This window comes from Helianthus annuus, chromosome 8, assembly GCF_002127325.2.
Source record: "Helianthus annuus cultivar XRQ/B chromosome 8, HanXRQr2.0-SUNRISE, whole genome shotgun sequence".
NCBI lineage: Eukaryota > Viridiplantae > Streptophyta > Magnoliopsida > Asterales > Asteraceae > Helianthus > Helianthus annuus.
In genome coordinates, this window is record NC_035440.2 from 16,925,840 (window position 1) to 16,935,120 (window position 9,281).

Below are 9,281 nucleotides of genomic sequence, written 5' to 3' on the forward strand. Positions count from 1 at the left end.
ATCAGGTCAGTGGGAAAAGTCAATGTGTAGTTCATATGTACAGGAAGTGGAGTACATGCAGGGCATGGGAGATATCGGGCATACCTTGTAGACATGTTGTGGCTACCATATGGTTTATGGCAACCAATGGTAAGCAAGTTGGATGTTTAGAAAGTTGGGTGAATCCCTTGTATAGGTTAGACAACTGGAAGAAGGTGTATAGCTTCAAGGTCAACCCAATCAGTGGCAGGTCTATGTGGCCCAAGTCAATGGTTCCTATAATCTAAAGCCACCTAAACATAAAAAACAAGCAGGTAGGCCTAAAAAATCTAGGAGGAAGTCAGCTGTTGAAATGGAGGATATGACAAAGGGTGGAAAGCTATCAAAGAAATACGCAGTTCAGACTTGTGGAAATTGTAAGGGGAAAGGCCACAACAAGAGGTCATGTTAAAAAAACCAAGTGAGGGTGGTTCCAAGGTCAAGACTGCAGTTGGTGGTGATGCGAAAGGCAAACGGAAGCAGCATGTTGATGGTGGTAAAGGCAAGGATGCAAAGAAAAGCAAGAAAGCTAAACTTATGTCCGTGGGGTTCAACTTTTGTTATCTTATGTTAACTATGACTTATGTTCTCTTTTGTGATCTAAGACTTATGTTTAGTATGACTGATGTTCTATTTTGATGACTAAGACTTATGCTTGATGTTTGATGTTAATGACAAATATGGTTGATGTATAATATGGTTAGTAGTTGTCATAAATGATGTACAGGTATGTTGGTTGGCTGAACATTCAATGGTTGTGTAACCATTTAATACCAGTTTACAATTGCACTTCATTTCAAATGGAACAGGTTTGGTGGTTGGGTAACCATTACATTTGCATTCATTTCAACAAATACAATTACACCACTTTTATACCAGATTACATTCATTTTAACAGATACCATTACATTACATTAATACCAGATTACATTTGCATTCATTTCAACAACTACCACAAAAGAAAACCAACATACATTAACGCTTAAAAAACAGTACAACAAGCACAAAAAAAAACCCAGCCAATCTTCAAATACTTCTTCAACCTCCTGGCTTCTTCAACCTGACCACGAAGTTGTTCTTCAAGTACATTTCTTCCACGTATGAGTCCAGGAATGATTTCCCTAGAACGCTGACACATCTCAGGGTCAATCCAATCAAAAAAACCACAGTTTGATTCCAACATTTTCATAAAAATCAGTTATTCTTGCATTTTCATAAAAATCAGTTTTTTTTTTTTAAATTAGGGCTAGAGTGAGGATGTTATACTAACCAGATTAGGGCAAGATATGAAACGCCTTCCTGGGTTTCTAACAGTCCAAGATGTATGTAATGCAACTTCTTTTCCACACCAACAAAGCACCATTGTAAGTTCAATTTCATTGCACAACTTTCATGAACGGCCCGATTGGGTTTTTTGGAATGATTTGGAACCCTAATTTTGTGAATCAGGGGAGACAATTGGGTTTTGTTGGAACCCTAATTTTGCCAATCGCATCAGCGGAGAAGATGCATTTATATTGCTTGTTATTTGGGGAAAAAGACGAATATACCCTCACGTGACGTGCACGTGAGGGGTTTTAACATCAAAAGTTAACTGGGTTGACAAGAAAGGACACCGCCTGTTATAGGTTGCAAACATAAAGGACATAGAGTGTAATTTTTAAACTTAAAGGACAGCGCCTGTAGAAAACCTGAAACATAAAGGACGAAAAGTGCAATTTTGCCTTTAAGTTCCTAAGGCCCATGCTACGTGTCCACATCACTTGATCATCAACTTTGAAAACCTGCACCACGTTAGAAAAATATATTTTTGGGTCAACAAATATGTTGGTGAATAATTTCCTCCGTTTTATAGAAAACAGTTTTATATTTATTTCTTAAAAAATATTTTTAACATGCACCTCAAGGTTAGTGTGTAAATAGTCTCATATCGTCAACATAGTCAACATATCTATAAATCCAAATTTACCAAACAAGAATACACAATCAAATAACAACACAAACAACCAAAATAAATAGACTCCTGATAATAGCGTGCATTAGGCTCAAGCCCCGAGGAGCGAGTCTAATACCGTTGGCGATACTAGGCTACAACCCATGGCCGTGGGGAACCTAGTCAGCCGTGGATCCACTAGACACAATAGCATGCAATAGACTTGACATCCGATAGCATATAGAATAATAGAATACACTCCAAAATAAGACGTTCACATAATAACACTTGATCACATAATAACACTTGATCATAGCATGTTAAGTAAATCGAAAAGTGTAACGTGATGCACCCCAAAATTTGAAAAAGTTAAAAAGGGGAAAGTGGAAGAAATTACTCACAGGTTGTGAAGAGTTAATCCACGAGAATTACCGCACGAGTACACGAGGTATAACAATTGACTAAAACACCCTAGAATAAATATCACCAAGATTCTAAATAACGAAATACTTGAACGAAAGGACAGTATATTAATTTTAGGAAATTGGGTTCTCCTATTTGGGGACTTTAAATTATATAAAATAACTATTTGACAAAATAACCAAACCAATATAAATTTATGTACATATAGATTTCTATAATTATTTACCATGAGATATTCTTATAATTATCAATTTAATAGGGTTTAATAGTTTTGTAAATGCTCATATTTAAACAAATTCAATTAAACCATCTAATAATTTTATATCGCCGATTAAATGATTGTCACATAAAATGATTAATTATATAAAGGAATTTACTTTATTTAATATTTCCATAACTTCTTTACTTAAATGATTATCTAAAATTATGGAAGATTTATATAAAAATCCCACTATGATTATATAATCAATAGAGATCAGTAAAAATATTCATAGAATTTATTTGTGAAAATCTAGTATTTTTTTAAATAATGTATAAATCCAAATTAAATTTCATGAATTCCAAAAAATTAAGAAAAAAATTATAGAAATTCTCTAATGTTGATATAGTCTGAAATAACCAATAAAAATATTTATTGAGTTCATTTAAAATTATCTTGTATTTTTATTTGATTTATCTAGTGATTAAAACATAAATAATTCACTAAAATTCCAATTGATATCTAAAAATTCTCAAAATTTACAAACAATACACTAGTATGATATATAACAGTATTATATTTTCAATTTCATCAAAATATAAGTCTAAATCTAAAAGCCCCGAATTCTATGCATGAAGAACCCTAATTTCAACTAAAATTAAATTCGGATAAATTAGCCTTCTATCACTGAAATTGATAGAGGGCTTTTGTAAAGCACGAAAAATTAAGGAAGTTGGGCTTTGGAATCACCTGAAAAGGTTGAGAATTGAAGGAGATATCATCCGCACAAGTTACAAGCCCTACAATATTCTTCGATCAAATTCGTGTTATGTGGTTGGTGAAATGGATAAATTTCAGTGGAGTTTTGTGTGGAATTAGAAGAAGAATCGAATGATGTGAGTTTTGTAAGTTAAGTTTTACGAATTAGAGTAAACCCAAATGATGTTCATGAGAACTTTAATGGTGGACTTGAATGGATTTGATTTTGATTAATTGCTTTAGTAACGGAACGTTTCAAAGGGGTGTTTCATATTACACCAAAATTTCGTGTTTGAGAGGACCTGAATGAAACTTAAACGTCGCAAAACAGATTCAATCGATCAGGTTGAGTTGGCTGTGTTTATAGCGAAGAAGAAGGAAACTGATTCTCGGTTTCAATGTAGGTTTAAAAGAAATACGTTAAGGAATAAATAACAAAACATGAGTTGGTCTGGTGCTGCGCGGGTGTTTGTTGTGCTCAACTGCCCGGGGTCGAGTCCCCCGTTAACTGCAGTTTTGAGTATTTATTTTTTTTCTTATTTAATTCGTTCCAAAGGGATATATAGGGAGCCCGTTGCCTAGACTCCCACCAATTCAGGGTGTAGCTGAGTGATGTTTAGGATGTTTGTTGATGGTGAGGTCACTGGTTCCTTTTTTACTTGTTTTTAATTATACTTTCATAACTCACATAACCAGTCCCTCAACTTAAATTTTCAAATGTGACCAGTAAGCCCCTCCACTTTTATTACAAATCATGAGGGTTAACTTGGTTATAATTAATAATTAACTTAACTAACTTAGTTAATCGAGTTTATAAAATCTAACCCTGTTAGTTGACTTGCATATTTTATAGTTTCTATTAATTATAAACCAATCCCTTGACTTGTAACTTTGATATTTTGACGGTTTAAATCCTTTTAAGTTAAAAACTTGTTTTAACCACCAATTTTAACGTATTTAATTATTTCCCTTATATCTATTAACCGAGTTAACTGAGTCTCGCTTATAAACCTCCATTTTTATTCCGATTTTAAACCAACGAAATATGTGGTGGTTTAATCTAATAGTATAATATTGAAATTATTAAAAATCCTTATTTTTATTTACTTGAAAAGGGTTTGGTTTTGAAATCCGGCTCGGATTTCGGAGATCCGATTTTGACGGATGTTACAGCTTGAGCTCTTTGAGGATTGTTTTTTTTTTCTTATAGTTAGGAGGGTAGCCAACTAATTCAAAACATTTCTCAATAGAGTGGCCAATAAGATTGCAGTGAGTGCATCACAAAGGTTGATATTTGTTTGATATTTTCTTATTGGGATCATAAAACCTTGAATGAAAAGCAGTAGCTTGAGATTTAGTATAAGGATTCACACCTTGGTGTGATTCTTCAGCAGAAATGACAGCAAAAGCATTCTTAACAGTTGGAAGGGGGTCTTTGGAAAGTAAATTTGATCTTAAAGGTTGATAAACATCATTCAATCTCATTAGGAATTGCATTAATTTTATTTGGTTATTAAAAGCGGTGATCTGAAGTGAGGAATTACATGTGCATTGTGGTAGCTTTGTAATGGTTTTATATTGTCTTCAAAGTGAGTTTAGTTTATGATAGTAATCCAAAACAGAAGAACCATTTTGAGTGGTAGAATTGATTTGTTTGTATAGGTTGTAAATAACTGATCCATCAATTTGGTATAGGTTTCCTTCGGTTCATTCCATACATCAAAAGCATTTTTTGAAAAAAATTGTCCCACATACAATTCCTCGCATATAGAGTTCAAAATCCAAGATAGTACTACTGAGTTGCATTTATCCCATTGTTTGCTTAAAACTTGATTATCAAGATCCTTTTTAATTGACCCATCTATAAATCCCAACTTGTTTTTTTTACTTGAAGAGCAAGTTCCATGGCATTAGCCCAGATAGTATAATTTTCGGTGCCTTTAAGTTTTATACTGATGACAGATATATTACTAGTATCACTTGGATGGAGAAATAAAGGATCACTAAAATCCATATTATTAAAAGTTTGATTATTGACGGATGATGAAGAATCATCATCAGACGTTTTTTATTTTATTTTATTTTCTTAAAACCAGAATGCAAAAAGATAATTACACACCAGAACAAGCACCAATAAAAAAATATAACTTAGGGTGTCCGGTGTGGGTGCGGTAAAGGGTTCGGCAAAGGCTTTTGCCGCGCGGCAAACACCGCCGTCGACCCTTCAAGAAACGAAGATCCAAGAGATATAACACACAAATTCGAAGAGTACAAGGCCATGAAAAAAGAGATAATGGAAATTAAACGTATACGAGAAGAAAAATACTTGACCTTGGCAGATGAGCAATGAGAGGCATTGCGACAAACAATGTACGACAAGGACTTGGAGACGTTTAATAGGCCTACTGACAATGTTCACCCTGCGATGTTGGAAATCACACTCGTTAGAAAATGTGAGATCGCAAAAAAATATGGATGGCCTTGTGATTTTTAGTTTTTTAAACCTAGATTTTATTTAAAATGTAATGCTTTATTTTTATTTATAAAACTTTGATTTTTTTCTATTTTATCTTAAATTAAAAAAAAACAGAAAATAAAAACAAAGTTTACCACTTCAGCAAGTGTCTAAACCATTAACAACACTTTTCATCAAAGTTTAAACACTTTTCACTGATTGACATGAGACACTCTGATTGGTTGTTTTTTTTTGTTTGCCACTAAGGTGTTTAACCACTCGTTACACCCTTAAAGCACAAAGAAGCAATTATTCTCCTAGAGCAGCCTATTAGAAGTAGTAGGAGAAATAAAAAGGAACGTTTCACCAGGTATCACGAGTTGCAGCAGTAGCGTATGAATTGAAGGAACTTCAGCAGGTATAATTTTGCCCGGAATCAGCAAGTTATCAACAGCAAAGATCTGAATTTAACACCAATTTGCTCACACTTGGTAACCAAGACTTTGAGTCTTGAAGCCCTAATTTCATGCGACAGCAGAAGGAACAAATTTGACTGATAAAACAGCGATTGAAACTAGCAATTTTGACCAGGGGCAGGAGAGTACACCAACAACCAACAATTTAAAGAAGCGGAATTGAAGTAATGCTAAGGTCAAGATATTGTATGTTAGAATGGGCACTGGAATTCAAATAAGTGGGTGAAAAGGGGGCATTGTGAAGCCCACAGCTTGACAAATGCAATTCCGATAAAGAAGGGATCATGTTCAACAGGTTCACAGAGTTCCATGCCAAACTAAGATTACAGTATGAAAGATCGAGGAATGTTAAGGATGTCATGTTTTGAAAAAAAGTGTGGGAGTTGGCCTTTAAAACAGTTGAAGCTAAGATCCAGATGTTCAATGAAGGGGTGTAGGATTAATCTTGACGTTTCCAGTTCGGGTCATGGATATGGGTCGGAAATGGAGCTTCGTAGGTCAAATGGGTTGGATAATTTTAGTTAATTAGTCACATGTTTTTAGTGTTTTAATTAGTCAAGGGTTACTTTTGTTTAAGAGTAGTGGGTCAAAACATGGGCTTGTTTTACTATTTTATAGAAGATAATGGGCTAAGTTGTTATTCATGTACGTCTAAAGAGTCTGTATATATTTAGGGTTTTATCAATGAATGAAAGTGTGGAGTTCAAGCAGAAATTTAATCCCTATGTAAGTGAGTGTTTTTGTGAGTTTGAAGCTTGAAACCCAACAAGGGGGGTGTTTTACTTGAATTAAGGTGAAGACCAAGATCAGAATTAGAAAGTTGACAGCCTCTCAAACTTAAATATGTTAATGAAGGAATCATGTAAAATATCTTATCAACATTATTTGCTTGAAAAAGATTTACGTTATTCAAGTCAAGATGCTCAAGTGATGAAAGGCCAGAAACCCATGCCATATCATTTGGACTGACAATATAATCAGATGAAGATGAATCAAGATCCAGAACCTTCAAATTGGAGAGATTTCCAATGTGATGTGGAATAATACCAATAAAACCTGCATTTGAGAAACTGAGGTAACTTAGCTGCTTGAAGGATCCAATGAATTTAGGAATCCGAATAAGTAGTTCTATTTTTTGAAAATGTGATTCTCATGTAGGCGGATTCCAAAGGGCTTGTAAGCATAGATAGCGATACCAAGGTGTGTAGTAAAGGCGTTCCTGGATTCTAGTCCTGTGGTGGACATTGGTGTAGATTTAGGAGTAGGTCTAGAGGGTTTGTGAGTAGGTCTAGGCGGATATTGCTGTTAAAAAAATGTCAAAAAGCGTCCCGTGGGGTTATTAGTGTCATCTATTTCCGATTGGAAACATTGAACAACTGGTTCATTTCTTTTGAAATTATATGACACAATTTTTTGTATCTCTTTGATAGGAAGTAAATGACTGAACTGACAGCAGTTGGTGTCAACGAAGATGACAATGTGGCCCTAGAGTACAACTGTAACAATGTCAAGAAAGCAAAGCTCAATTCAACACTAGCTGCACTCCTTGATGATCATGTGCTTGCAGATGTACCAAAGAAGCCAACTCTATCACATGTTGACAGTTGACACCCTGATCAGCTTGGAACTTGGGAGTGCTATGCGTGTTTCTGTACTTAAATTAGACTGCACATCTTTTGGTATTATATGATGATGCTTGCTTAGTTTCTTATTTTCAGCTCAGCATATTATTTAACGATTGTTGGTTGCTTGTATTGGACACAGATGTTGCTGTGATGAATTCTGTAACAGTCAAGGACTTGAAACCTGCTGTCGAGAAAAAGTCAATGAATGTGATCCCGTAAAATACCGAATGCGATTGAATGCGATCCCATCATTAGAGTTTAAAATGGTGATATGGGCATAAATGGTTTCAAAAGAATTTAAAATGGTGATATGGGCAGGTCGGGCATTCGGTCAAAACTGGTCACCTTTATGTGATCCGGTAATTAGAATTTTGTGAATATTCAATTATTGAATGCGATTACAAACAACTTAAGACGTTGTGTACGTTTAGTTTCATTTTTAGGGAATTTTTAAATCTAATCTGTTTGACCCGTTATCAATCAAATCTGACCCGAATTGGCCAGATTTCGTATAAATGGTTTAAAATTTCCACCTTTATGGTACTATGTTTCTCATGAATCAATTATTAAAAAAAAATACTCTTTTCCATTGATATTTTCAAAAACAATGAAAAGCTTCTGAATGATGCTGCAGTTCTTCAAGATCATGGTTTACGAAATCACTCTCAGGTACTTGTAATCTGCATCAATCATGTTTAGTCTTGTTGCATAATAGTAGGGTCTCTAAATCAGACCATGTTACACCAAATAGAAAAATATATATATATTTTTTGTTTTTCTGGTGTTTGTTTAATTAACTGGGATCTTTCGTCATGTAGGGTGACTTTTATCCCATATGTAATGTCGAGAACCTCAAAACGCCATTCACGAAGGAGAAAACATAGGTTTTTTCATGGTCTTTTCAAAAAAAGGTTTTTTCATTGTAATTGCAGTTGATAAGGTGGTACAACTTCTCCATGAACATCTAGATGCCTGCCAATGTCATGTTTAATTTCTCAATCTTACTAGAATAACAGAATCGGGCAAAGTGATTTTGAGTAGAGGGTTGAAGATTCTAGTCAAATTGCTTTGGCTAAGCTTATTATAGTTAAAAAGGACTTTTGGAAAAAGACTTTTGCGAAAAGGACTTTTTGAAAAGGAGTTTTTAAAAAAAGTGTTTGGATTAGCTTATTGATGTAAAATGACTAAAATGGGCATTCTTTTAAATATAAGGGGGTAAAGAAGGGGTATATTGGTAATTTGTAGTTTGAAAAGTTAAAAGCTGGCCAAAAAGTCACAATATTGTGACTTCTTGAAAGCTCCTTTTTCTTCTTTGCAAAAAGCCATTTCTAAAAGGACTTTTGGCTTAGCCAAACACAAAAACAACTTATTGGCTTTTTGATAAGTCAATAAG

At 34.3% G+C, this 9,281-nt stretch overlaps 2 long non-coding RNA genes across 2 annotated transcripts; one reads left to right on the forward strand and one right to left on the reverse strand.

The window, feature by feature from the left end:
• Positions 1–903: 903 nt before the first annotated feature.
• On the reverse strand, positions 904–4,019 carry LOC110872238. The gene is made up of 4 exons (XR_002554318.2): positions 3,324–4,019; positions 2,353–2,422; positions 1,289–1,802; positions 904–1,139 (listed from the first exon to the last, which is right to left on the reverse strand). It is a non-coding gene; the product is annotated as an uncharacterized LOC110872238 (long non-coding RNA).
• Positions 4,020–5,915: 1,896 nt separating this feature from the next.
• LOC110872237 lies at positions 5,916–8,945 on the forward strand. The gene is made up of 4 exons (XR_002554317.2): positions 5,916–7,338; positions 7,694–7,942; positions 8,028–8,557; positions 8,707–8,945. It is a non-coding gene; the product is annotated as an uncharacterized LOC110872237 (long non-coding RNA).
• Positions 8,946–9,281: the final 336 nt, after the last annotated feature.